Source organism: Juglans regia, chromosome 12 (genome assembly GCF_001411555.2).
Source record: "Juglans regia cultivar Chandler chromosome 12, Walnut 2.0, whole genome shotgun sequence".
NCBI lineage: Eukaryota > Viridiplantae > Streptophyta > Magnoliopsida > Fagales > Juglandaceae > Juglans > Juglans regia.
The window spans coordinates 18,491,574-18,505,617 of NC_049912.1; positions in this window are offsets into that span (position 1 = coordinate 18,491,574).

The following is a 14,044-nucleotide window of genomic DNA, read 5'->3' on the forward strand; positions in this document are numbered from 1 at the left end:
ACATAGACAACTCATCCACTACTTAATTATCGATAAATTCAATGTTGGAGTGTTAGTTATCAATTAAGGAATTTGAAAATTAATTTTAGAGTTGCTACCCGACTTTGGGGTATAGGATGTGAAAGAGATATAGATATATTTTATAGCATTTATAGCTATGCGAACGAATGCTCAATAAATATTATAAAAAAAATAAATATTATAAATCCGATGTTATGGGCCTATCTCTCTCCCGTTATAGATTTTAAATTTAAATTGACATTATAAAAAATCTAAATCCTTCCCGATTCTTACATTTATTGAACCTAAACCTCTCACATTGAATGAACACGACAGATCAATTGGTATCTGAACACAGACCATAAAGATACGTGATGGTAACCGTTAAGATATAAAATAAATAATAAATTTTTTTTTATTAATTTAAATTTTTAAGATAAGTGATAATTTCATATAGAACAATAAACTCGAGTCATGTAATTAATAAAAAATTTCATAAAAATAAATTTAGCAAATTGATGTAACTAAATATGATACATTAGATCTATTTAATAATAAAAAAAAGTTTTATAATTTGATATGCCACAATAAATCACATGTTATTTTTAAACCAAATAGATACGTAGCATTAATTATGCAGATAAGGATTTAGGAGTTGTTTTGTGAGATGAAATGATTTTAGATAAAAGTTGAATAAAATATTATTAGGATATTATTTTTTTTTAATATTATTATTGTTTTAAAATTTGAAAAAGTTGAATTGTTTATTATATTTTGTGTAGAAATTTCAAAAAATTTATAATGATAAAATGAGATGAGTTGACAGTATTTTTCAATCCAAATGACTCCTTAGACTTTTTCTTCTAATTAAGTTCCTAATCAAGCATGTTAAGCACGTATTAGATTTAGATTATAGTGTCCGAAAGAAGTTACAGGCAACAAATTCAACCCTAGACTTAGGGCAAAGGCTTGTATCCAGTTCAACCTAAAATCCCAACATGTTAAGCATGTGAAGCTAATCCGTTGAGGAATTTCAAGGCAATTCCGATCTATTCTTGCCACAAACAAGAAAAGTATAAACAACTTAATTTTCTTTTTTTAAAAAAATATGCAGTGAAATATTAAATTATATATGGATGATGATTACGCTACAAATTTCTTCTCCTTGTTAATCTTTTCAATTTATTTATATACTCTTTACACTAAACTAATTAAAATTTGTAACAAAATGAGAAATGGGAAAAGGAAAAATGTTTTCTCTCGATTTGTTGCGGTGTATGTTTTTTATATATAATTTTAGAGTAATGCTAGATATAGTTTTAGATCAGTGTGCAAGTCTCGTATACTATTTAAAAAAATTAGGATTTACTATTATATTAAAATAATAAATTTTCTTGTGGGTCATAAATTTACCTAAAAAAAAAGTGTGCGAAACTTATATTTCTAAGACTATAAATATTATTTCTCTTATTTTTATTAAAGTTTGAACTTAGAGATTGTCTTTTATGGATTGATCTTCTCTAGAATCCGTTTAGATACAGAAACGGTCTCATCTCATCTTATCATTACAACTTTTTTAAATTCTCACATAAATATAATAAACAATTCAATTTTTTTAAATATTAAAATAATAATAATAATATTTTATTTAACTTTAAATTTTTATTTAAAATCATCTTATCTCATCTCATCTCAGTATCTAAACAGAGCCTAAATGATAGGAGAATCAATATTATTTCTGAATTATGAAAAATCATTTTTTACATGTACAAACAAATGTTTTAGTTGAAAGTGAAAACTTTTTTTCAGAAAAATGGAGATTTTTTATTTGTTTTGGAATTATTCTTTCCTCAGGTGTGTTGGGGTTCCACATTTTGATGGATAAGTAATTCGTATGTGATGTACAAGTATGACAAAGTGGTGGGATTAAAAAAATAAAAAGAAACAAATACAACGTACGTACGTACGTGAGAAGAAGTACTCCCAAATCATGAGTAATGATATGGCCGGTGGATTATATTTTTTCCGACTCCTTTTTAGCTTTGATGGATAAAATTTATAAAGTTGTCGCCTCCATCTACAATGTTCGATTGAGAACGACTTTTAGATATATTTTTATTGAAAGATTGAAAAGTATGCGTTAATTGAATTAAGAGAAATGTTATTTATCATCTTTGTCATTTTATTTCAATATTAATATATGTGTTTAAATAGAAAGATAAAAATAATAAATCATATATTAATATATGAAATAATTTTGGCATCATCCAGTCTCCTAATGCACACTCCACACCCTACTTGGAGATCGGGTTTACTAATCCCATGAATCCGCTTCTCAATTTAGTCCCCTCCCCCCAAGGCTTGAGTCCTCAATAGCAAGAATCAGCACGTCATCTTCGACCTCAAGCCCTCAGCCCCCGACCCCAAGCACGTCATCTCAGTGATTTCTTCCCCATGACTTGAATGCCCCAAATTAATAATAGCCGACGGTTGGGTAATGCAGGGCAAACATTGTGGAAGCCCATGTACAAGTACAATCCTTGCTAAAAGTAGAATATTCTGCTAAAGAGATAGAAAGCATCATCGATTCATCAATATGGCGTCTATACAGGATCTGCAAGCACAACTTGATAATATGCTGTAAATGCTTGGGAAGCCCAATGACTTAATGCCAAATCTTTTCCTCAATACAATGACATTGATAATACAGAACAGTATTAGATTTCATATGTGGATCCTCGATGTTGCTGGTAGATAAATAGGAAACCCAAACACGGGGTGCCATGAGGAAGCGAAGGAGGTGGTCATGGTGGTTGGGTTTATAGGTGTGGTGCGAAAGAGTAAGATGGCCTTGTTTGAATTCACAAACCACCTCAACTCATCTCAACTCATCTCATCTTCATCATTACAACTTTCTCAAATTCTCATACAAAATATAATGAACAATTCAACTTTTTCAAATCCAAAAACATTTTTATTAAATACTCACACAAAATGTAATAAACAATTCAGTTTTTTCAAATCTTAAAATAATAATAATATTAAAAAATAATATTTTAAAAATATTTTATTCTACCATTCACAAATCATCTCAACTCATATCCGAATCCAAACGACTCCTTAGAAAGTCCAACGATGATGGTAGTGGGATAAAGGGGTCTAGGATCGAAGAGAATGGTGGTTGTGGTGTTTTGGAAGATAGGAGAGCTTTGGGATTGCGCCTCAAAAGCTTCTTGAAACTCATTCTTCCCCAAACATGAAAAAAAACTGGAAGAAGCTTCTTGATGTCGAGCATAAAGATGTTTAGCAGAAGAACAAAGGTGTTCAACAAGAAGAAAGGTGTCGAGTAAGAAGGAAAAAAAAATGACAACACGTCAGGTGTAGGGTGTTTGTTGATGAACAGTGGTTGATTAGTAGAAAAACTCTTAATATGTGGTATATATGATGATAAGTAGATTTTTTCTTGAATTAATGTTATTCGAAGAAATAATTTCTGTAAAAAAATTTCTTCTTTAAGTTTTATGAATATTATTTGCTTTTGTGTTATAATTTTTGCAAAATTTGTTTTGAGTTTTGTTGATTTGTTGTTTGATTACGGTTGAAACCCCACAATATGGTCGGATGATCATCTCTCTCACGCGATGGTTCGTAGTGGTGATCTGTTTAGAACTCTCATTCATGACTTGCTTAATCATAAATAACTAGAAGTAATTGAGATAAATGTTTACGTGATTCGACATTGAGACCTACGTCCACGAATCTTAGTGTAAATCTACTAGAAATCGAGTTTGTTATTGTCTCTTAATCCTCACGCTCTCTACAAGTGCTCTCATGAAGCTGTAGAGTTCTCTTTGGTCTTCGTTCTCTCTTCAAGGAAGCCAAAACTGGAACCCATTTTTTTTGTTGCCACTTCCCTCTTTTATGATCTATCTCACTGCTTTATGTTTCATCCCTTCATCTTACGTCTCATTATTACTTTATATCTGATCAACCTTTGTCTTTGTCAGATTCTTCCTTCCTCTCTCTTTTATACCTATAGATGCAAGAGTTTGATTAGGACTAGGTGATTAAGATGATAAGTTTGGATATGACTCGGTGACTAAGATGATAGATTTCATCTTATGTTGGGATTTATATTTTGGATGAATGTAAAATAATTTGAATTTATCTAAAGTTGTTTTGATCTCATCTAGAGGTTGTTAGTAAGTGTTTTAGATAAGTCAAAAGTGTAGAAGTCGAGTTCTAAGAGATATATTTTATCCAGAGAAGAGTTTGAATGTGAAACTGCAAATTCTGAAAAGATACGTATCAGGTGCTAGCAAGTTGTCGGTAGAATCTGTCAACAGAGTTTCATTATAACTTGGAAACATTTTCCAAAAATCTATTTAAACTGTCATACTAGCTGGGAACTGCAAAGATTCAATTCTGGATATTTTTTAGAGCATTTTCCAATACATATTTTGATGAGAAAATTTCTTGGAGAATTTTCATATTGTTTGTCTCAAAGAGTGTGATCATTGATCTAAGATTGAGATAGAGTGATCGTGATTCAGCCACTAGAGTTCTAGGCGAAAAGCCAATGTTTAAAAATCGTCAGAGATTCTGGCTACTACGGCGGTAGAGACAAACAGGTCGTTTGTATGGTCAAATAAAAGTATCAATTGATAAAAGTTTTGTAATTGAAATTTTCTTGTAACTAATTTTCAAATAATAAAATTGATTTTTCTAGATTTGATTGTTCCGTAGGATTTTACCTTTAAAGAATTCTTTAAAGGGTTTCTCTTCGTTATCAATCTTGGTATTATGCAATTGGTTTATTTTATGTTAATATTTTCTTATTATATAATTGCATGATTGACAGCTAATCAATTTGTTGAATAAATTAGTAGAACGTTGTATTACAATATAGAAATATTTGGATAATTTCAATACCCTTGCATACCGAGGCTTCCATCTTCCATGGGTTCTTGGGTAGACTTAACTCTTGCATTCATTTGATTACCAACAAGTTTGATGTTTTCTAAATCATAAAAATCGATGCAAATGATTGGATAAAAAATATTTTTGCATGATGGAAAATTGTTTTGATATGTACAAAATGTATCAAATTGAAGCTGAATTTTTTAAAAAGAAAAATCGGGATTTTTTTTTTAAAATTTATAAATCCTAAACAAGACAAGGGATGGATGTTGGAGTTCAACAAATACAACGAGATAACACCTTAAGTGATATGGCCGGTGGATTAAACTTTTTCCGACCCATGTTTTTGGCTATATATATACATATATTATATATATATGATGGATAAGATTTAATATAAGGTGTCGACTCCGCAGTGTTTGGACCGACAACTTGAATGGATGTCACGCAGGAACATTATATAATATAAACTAGTCTTAGGTTGATCATAAATTAAGAGGAGATTACCTTTAAAATGCTGACGGCCTTGGGAAATTCCATTTGGGAACCAGACAATATTGGCAACCACTTTTCCATCAACTAAAGCAAAAGCAAATTTTCAAATACACTTAAAAAATATAGAATCAGCCTTGCGTTGAAATAAGGTTAAAGATACCAAAATATAGGATTTGGAAAGAGACAAACATAAAGTGGATGTCATAATATTTATAGTTGTTTGAGAAAATGTTAAACAAATATTTTTATATGACTATCTCTCTTGTACTCTGTTGCGTTTGGATGTTGAGTTGTGCTAAGATGAGTTGAGTTCTTAATAAATAGTAGTGAAGTGAGATGATATAGTGTATTTTGAGGCACCTACCTAAGGCTACGTTTGGAACATGAAAGCAGCTAAGCTCATCTAAGTCGAGTTCAAATTTAAGCCTAACCCAACATCCAAACACACAACTCCCAAATCATTAAACATAACTCAATTTAAAACCTTTTTACACGTGAGACCCACAACATTTTTCAACTCAACGCCTCTTTACACGCGAGACTTACAACCTTTTTCAACTTTCCATAAATATATCTAAACTCATTTTAACATCCAAACACATCAAAAATTTTAAGAGATCTTTGAAATTATCCAAGTACCCCTGTATTGGATAACCATGTTCTACCAATTCAATCAAAAAGTTGATTAGTGATCAATAATGCAATAATTTTTTATAATCAATCATATTCATAAAGTAAATAAAGTGTGTAAAGCCAAATTTGATGGGTACGAAGGGAAACTTTTTGAAGAACTCCTCAAAAGTAAAACCCTACAAGGCAACCAAATCCAGAAAAATCAATCTTATTATTTGAAAATCAGTTACAAGTAATTCTCAATTATAAAATCTTTGCTAATTGACTCTTTTACTTGATCTGAGAAATGACCTGTTTGTCTCTACGCAGTAGTAGCCAGAATCTCTAGCGATCTTCAAATAATTGACTTCTCTCCTGGAACTCCAGTGGCTGAACTCGATTAATAACATGAAGTAGACACACACTCAATGAGAGAAAAATAACTAGAAAAGACTTTCCAAAATCTCCAAGGCCGAAATCTTTACAGATTCTAACCATTAAGATCCCTTAAATAAACAATCTGATAGGAATTTGACTCGCAATAGAACTCTGCTGAAGGAACAAATCTGATAGGAGTTTGAGTCATAGTGAAACTCTGCTAATGAATTCTGCTGACGGATTTTGCTGGCGCCTGATACTTGTCTTCTCAGCATTGGCAGTTTCACATTCAAACTCTTCTCTGGATAAGATTTATTTCTTAGAACTTGACTTTTACATTTTTGATTTATCTAAAACACTTCCTAACAATCTCTAGATAAAATCAAAATAGCATAGATAAAGTCAAAGTATTTTACATTCATCCAAATTACAAAACTAAAGATAAGATAAACTCTATCGTCTTATTCACTTAGTCATATCCAAATTTATCGACTTAGTTAGTCACCTAGTCCTAGCCAAACTTTTGCATCTATAATCTTAATCCTAAATTCTAAACAATAATTCTTGTTAGAGTGAACACAATGTGAGAAATAAAATAAAAATGAAAAATGAAATCGAATGAACGTCCAACATATATATCATCAAAAGAGACTATTTGATGTATCTATATGGATTATGGAGAGAGGTCTTACTGAAATTTATAGACGAAATGTAAACTCACTTTTTAGGATAAGTTAAGGAAGATAATGGAAAATGATTTCTATATAAATAGGCCAACCCTACATATTATCAATACACATTAAAGTTTAGAGTTTTTCCACATACAGTCTTTTACCGTATCTAACATGAGAGAGGAAATAATATAAAAGATGGATAATGATGCACCTATAACTTTTTTACAATTCAAAAATTTTATATATAGTTGTTTCTACGTATTCCACTAATGTGATTGGCTGTATTATTTTTTTAATATAAAATAACCGTTTTGATCAATTATATCAACGGAGTGTGCAATAAATATATAAAAATTACTATATGTAACATAACTCATTACCATTCATTTTAAATAGAGTTATAAAATACTTGTAAACGAGTTGCATGTTTTTCATTTTTCTTTCAATAATTTTATCAGAGACTCTAGTATTAATTAATGGAGTAATAAAAGAGACACAATTCTTACCACTCTATTTTAAGCTAATTGTATTTTTGTAAGGCAATGATACTTTTACAAAAATAACTCCGAAATTGAAATAGGATTGTATAATAATTGTATAAAAAAGTTGTATTTTTATCAATTACCTAATTAATACATATCCAATGAACATGAAATAATATTTCGAAAGTTAAACTTTTGGGTTAATTATATTTTGCTCTCTTAAAGTTTTACTCAATTCACAATATATCTCTGAAACTAATAATTGCATTAAAGTGGACCCTCGAACTTTCAAAACTTCTCAATCTCCCATTCCGTCTACCAACAGCGTCAAATCTAACGAAAATTTACTGTAAAGATATAATTGTCATCTAATTTATTATCATTGACCATATGAAATATAAAATAATATATGCTATCAATTAAAAATAAATCTTTAACCATATATAAAATTATTTTATACATACGTTGCAAGCAAGTATGAATAACCTATGTACACAATAAAATTATTTGATATTCATTAACCATATATAAATTAATAAAAAATTATTTAATTATTTATGATTTATTATTAATTGATAGCATATATTATTTTATATTTTATATGATCAATGATAATAAATTAAATGAAAATTATATCTTTATAATGAATATTATGCACGTAAGCAGCACGCGCAAAGAGTTTTCGTTAAATTTAATGGGTAGATGAAAGGGAGGATTGGAAAGTTTTAAAAATTTGAGGGTCCACTTTGATACAATTATTAATTTTAAAAATAAATTATAAATAATAAAAATTCGAGGAGATAAAATATAATTAACTCTTAAACTTTATAATCCATTATTGAGCTTTTGTTAATTCCAGGGAGGCATACACAAGAAAATTAATGCTCGTACCCCTGACCCCTACACACATATACGCGAGCGCGCGTTTATATATATATATATATATATATATATATATATATATATATATAGTAGATGAAAGTAAACATTTACTTAGTTTATATTTAAATTTTTTTTGTTGAGAATTAATTTTTTATTAATAAAAATGTAATATTTTCGGTTAATTAAATAACAATATAATGTTTATGTAATTTATAAATAATTACACGTTATGATACTTAAAAAAAGTCTAATTAGATCTTTAATTACAATCATTAACATGTAATTTTAAGTTTGGGAGGGCATATTCTGCCAACTTGTAGGAAATAATTCTGACATGTACATCAGATAGTTTTAAAAAAGTCTAATTGGAGCTTTAATTAAAATTACTAACAGATACTTCAGATAGTTCTTACGAACGTATGTACATTTCTTCTAGGATAGATAGATAGAATTTAATTGGATACGAAATTCATTATGATTATATACATTCATACATGTATATACGTGTGATGAGTTGCAGTTTGATTTTTTTGAGGCACAAAAATTAAACTTGGATTCCTAGTCCTAGTTATAATGATTATCTCCGCAGCTCACTTTTCTTGACCTATATAATTAATTACTGCACTTTAATTATATACCTATAGACAAATGGCATTAACTTTAACAGAAAAATAATAAAAAATCGTTAAAACAAGATTTTCTGTTAGATGGTCACTTATTTATCTAGGAAAAGGAAATACAAGGTTAAAAAAAGTCTAAATTTCAGCAAAGTAATAAACAAATCAAATATTGTACGTACAATATATAAATATTGATAATATATACATGATATATAGTTCTTTTATTATTATTTCTTTTCTTCATAATTTGAGCATTATTAATTAAGTATATAATATATATACATATATAAGATCATCAGTCATAAACAAATCAAATAATGTACGTACAATATATAAATATTGACAATATATACATGATATATAGTTATTTTATTATTTTTTTTCCTTCATAATTTGAGCATTATTAATTAAGTATATAAGACTATTAATGTTCATGCAAATCAGTATTAAAAATTTATCTTAAGGGGTTGTTGGGCATATAATAATAATAATAATAATAATAATAATAATAATAATAATAATAAAATTGGAAATAATATTTAGATGACTATGTACTTATCCCTAAAACCTCAATTAATACGTGGGGCCGGATATTAAAACAAAATTTATTGGCTGCAGGCATTTTTAGTAGGCCAAACGGTGTTAATTTTAACAGAAAAATAATTAAAACCGTTAAAACAAGAATTTTCATTAGATAACCACTTTATATATATAAAGAGATATATATGTATATTATATACTAGCAGTGAGTAATGTGCAATACACATTTTTCTAGTGACTAATATCCATAAAATGTCAAAATATTATGTTTTTTTAAATAAAATTAATTAGTCAATAATTTAATGTACAGAGTAGAAAAATAAATTTTAACAAGCATCATAATGATAACAAAATGTTACAATAATATGAAAATTAAAATATTTTGGATATTCTAGCAATAATTTTGTTAACAAAATATATAAATTGTAGAATTTAACAACACTACTCAATGACTCAGGGAGCACTAAAAAAATCATTTTATCTAAATAATTTTAGTTAATTAAGAATATTATGAGATTTAAATTATATTAAAAATTTTAATTATTTATATGATTTTATTCTCTTAAAAATATTTAACAAAACTCTATTTTTTATTTAATGATAAAAGATTAATATTTTAAATTAAAGTTGAATTTATATTTTAATTATCTATTTTAAATTTGTTTACTTTTAATGTTTTAATATCTACTGTTGAATCAATTTTAAAGATTCAAGATGAAGGATTGAGATTTAAAATCTCAAATTTTAATTTTTCCAATACTGTTCAATACTTTTGGCTTTTAACGTGAATAATAATAACTGTTTATTACTGTTCATGTTATACATATTTTTAAGATATAGGAAGATATATTATTTATTTACGTAAGTTACTTTCGCTTTGTTAGTTGAAAAATGATAAACCTAGGCTCCTAGCTACAATTAATCTATAACTATTTGACAACTCTACTTAAAATCAAAATTAATTATATAAAATTAATTTTTTTTTTAATGAAGTGACATAATTATATTGGTTGATTTAAAATAAGTTATAAAAGAGTTATATATGTATTGTTATTTATGTTAGTTTATATTACAACTCTAGTATTAAAGATTGCATAAAACCATTTGACTTTGATGTTAAACTCCACTCTCGCGAATCTTGAGGTTTGGTGTATAACAATAAAGGGAAATGCTACAGCCAAAATTAGATATCACAGAAATAAATCTATATGATTTCATATAATATATTATATATATTTTACAATAAAAATAATTTTATAATTTAACATATCACGTCAAAATTAATGTTCATTAATTAAGTCCTCGATGACAAGTCTCAAGGGAGCACCAAGAAATCTAAGTTAGTTAGGTCCCTTCCAACAAGTAAAATATGATTCTGAGTTAAGAAATATGTCATAGTCAATTCTATTTTGAAAATTCAATTTGTGAACTGGCGTAAAACATACGTCTTTTATACTATTTATATGATATGATTTGATTTATAAGATAAATTTTAAATATTAAATTATGCAAATCAAATCATGTTACGTCAATAGTGTAGATGATATGTCTTTCATATATACCGACGTATAATAAAATGATTATTAAGTTTGTATCACCATATTATGTCGTTCCATTCGGCAATCTCAATAGCGTATTAGGTATGTACATTGTCTACTAGTATTTATTATTTTTATTTCATATAATGTTGTCGAATATATTTGATAATTTTTTTCTTAAATAACACTAATTAATAACATTTACCATGTTGCCCTCGTTGTAACACGGACCTCAAGAATATTGAATGCGATGCTCTCCATTTAAACAACCAGTAGAAAGTAGAAACGGTTGGCTAGCTAGCTTTGATCCGATTTGTTGGGAATCCCCTTTTATTGCAGCGAGTCTCGTGACTTTCCGTGTCACGAAAAGTACTATGCGTTTGTCATATTCAAAGTTCACACTTCCTGTCAAATAATAATAAAAAAATATTAAGAACACGGTAGTAAGATCTCACAAATTGATATGACATACTATTATCACATATTGTTAATATTTTTTTTTCTTCATTTCTCTCAACTCTCAACCCTAGTCTCCCTCCTCCCAGTACCGAGCCTAGAGAGAGAGAGATGTGTACCTGCCAGAGGGATAAAGAAGATAATTGGACTCGCGCCCGTGAGGGGAGGGGGGAATAAATAAATTAACATGGCACGTCAGCTCGTGAGATCCATTTGTATCTCTAATAACACTCAAGAGAAAATATATTTTTTAATTGAAAAAATAAGAGAAAATAAATGATATATTTTAGGAAAAATAAAGACGTTGGTTGAAAGGTGCTATTTTGCTTATGGGTGTAATATGAAGATTTATAATTTTGTTATGTTATTTATTCAATAAATTAATAATTTTGCGTGAAAATTAGAAAACAAAAATCCATGCTCTAAATATTTGAGTAGCCATGAAGATGTGGGGGAGAAGACAACGTAATAACTCATAAGCTAACTCGACATGTGAGAATGATAAAGATTGTTATTAATGTTTTGGGTGGTAACTTTAGCTATTTTGAATCTCAAATAAAATTACTCTGCCCTCCACTTTTGATCGCTCAATTTAATGGCTGGTTAAAATTGTTTTTTATTTAATAATTAAATAATTAATTTTAAGTGTATTAATATTTTTTTATTTTTTAAAAATATTTAAATTATTAAAAAAAATTTACTAAACGATACATTCTACGATAGAGTAATGATACACCCATAACATTTTGTACAACACATTATTTAGTAAAATTACATAGAATGTATATAAAAATTTATTAAAATAAGATGATTTTATAAATATACTCTTCATTTAACACATTGTTATACAATATGTTGTACAATGTATTGTAGATAAATCATTTTCCTTCTATGATAAGAGTGGAGCCCAACTCTTTAAATCTTCTTGCTTGCGTGTGAACATAGACAATAGCAGAACCACAGAAAGCGGCGGAACCACATGCAGGGAGGGCGATGATCATGATCCCATCCATGGACACATGACAAGTGGCACCACCAAAGAAACTTTAAAAATTAAGCCTTTTCTTTTCAATAGAATTTAAAAAAATCCTTTATGATTTCTAAAAATATGTAAAACTCCTCTTATATTTTTATCATGAATTTAATGTTTCTTTTCCAAACTATATATTGCTCTGAAAAAGGGATAGGTCCAATGAATTATATCATAACTCAGCCAACAAAATCGCCTTATTATGAGTTGAGAAATTATAATATTATATGACTGAAATTGTTAAGTGTTTTTTTTAATAATTGTATTGTAAAATTTGTTTCACATATTCCACATCTTGGATTCCCATCCACTCCTCTTATTATAATTTTGGAAAATGGTACTTAACCCACTCAAATTTAATATTTTAATTTTTTTTTCTTAATAGTTAAAGAAGCGGCTATTATATAGGGATGAAAAACAAACCGGTGAACCGGACCAAACCGACTGAACCGGTCCAGTTCTAAATCGGTTCAATCCAGTATCGATTCTATTTTTTTCAAAATCGGTCGAAATTGATTCAGTTCTGATTTTTTCTTTTTTAATACCAGACCGGACCAGTTCATATAAATATATATTTAATTTTTTATATGATTTTTTATATTATATATAATTTTGATATCTAATATATATATTTATATAAAATAATATTGTATTATATGCTAAATTACTAATTAAAATAACATTAAAATTTAAAATCCTATATAAATAGTTATATATTATCACTATAGTCTATAGTGTTAGTAGTTATACTAATATAATATCACTATATATTATAATATACTATAATATATCACTATATTATATATTATAATATATCTATATAATCTATAATACAATTATAATATATATTATAATTTATTATAATATATTATCACTATATTATTATATACTATAATATATATATATAACATATTATATATGCTATATATATAATATATTTAAAAAATCAGACTAAACCGGATGAAAACTGATAAAAATCGAAAGTACTGATTTAGATGTGTAAGCAGTATTGATTGTTCAAATATCAAAACCGGTTATGTATACCGGTTCGGTTCTAAAATATGTCTAAAATTAAATCAAATCGGACCAGTTACACTCCTACTATTATATATATTGATGTGTAAATATTTGTATTTAAATAAAAAAATAAAAATAACAAATTACATATATAATGCAGAGAATAGAGATAATGAAAAATAAATAAAGAAAAAGGAAAACAATGCGCGGGACAACATGGTAAAACAAGTGGGCACGTACGAACGGGGAGCCATTGTCGCGTGACGGAGGTAGACTGGTAGATAGATATACAGGGAAACCTGTAAGGATGACGCGGGAAAGATACATGAGTGCCTTCCTCTCCACATATTATCATGAACTAATTACGATTATGGGCATTGGATAATAACTAATAATATCC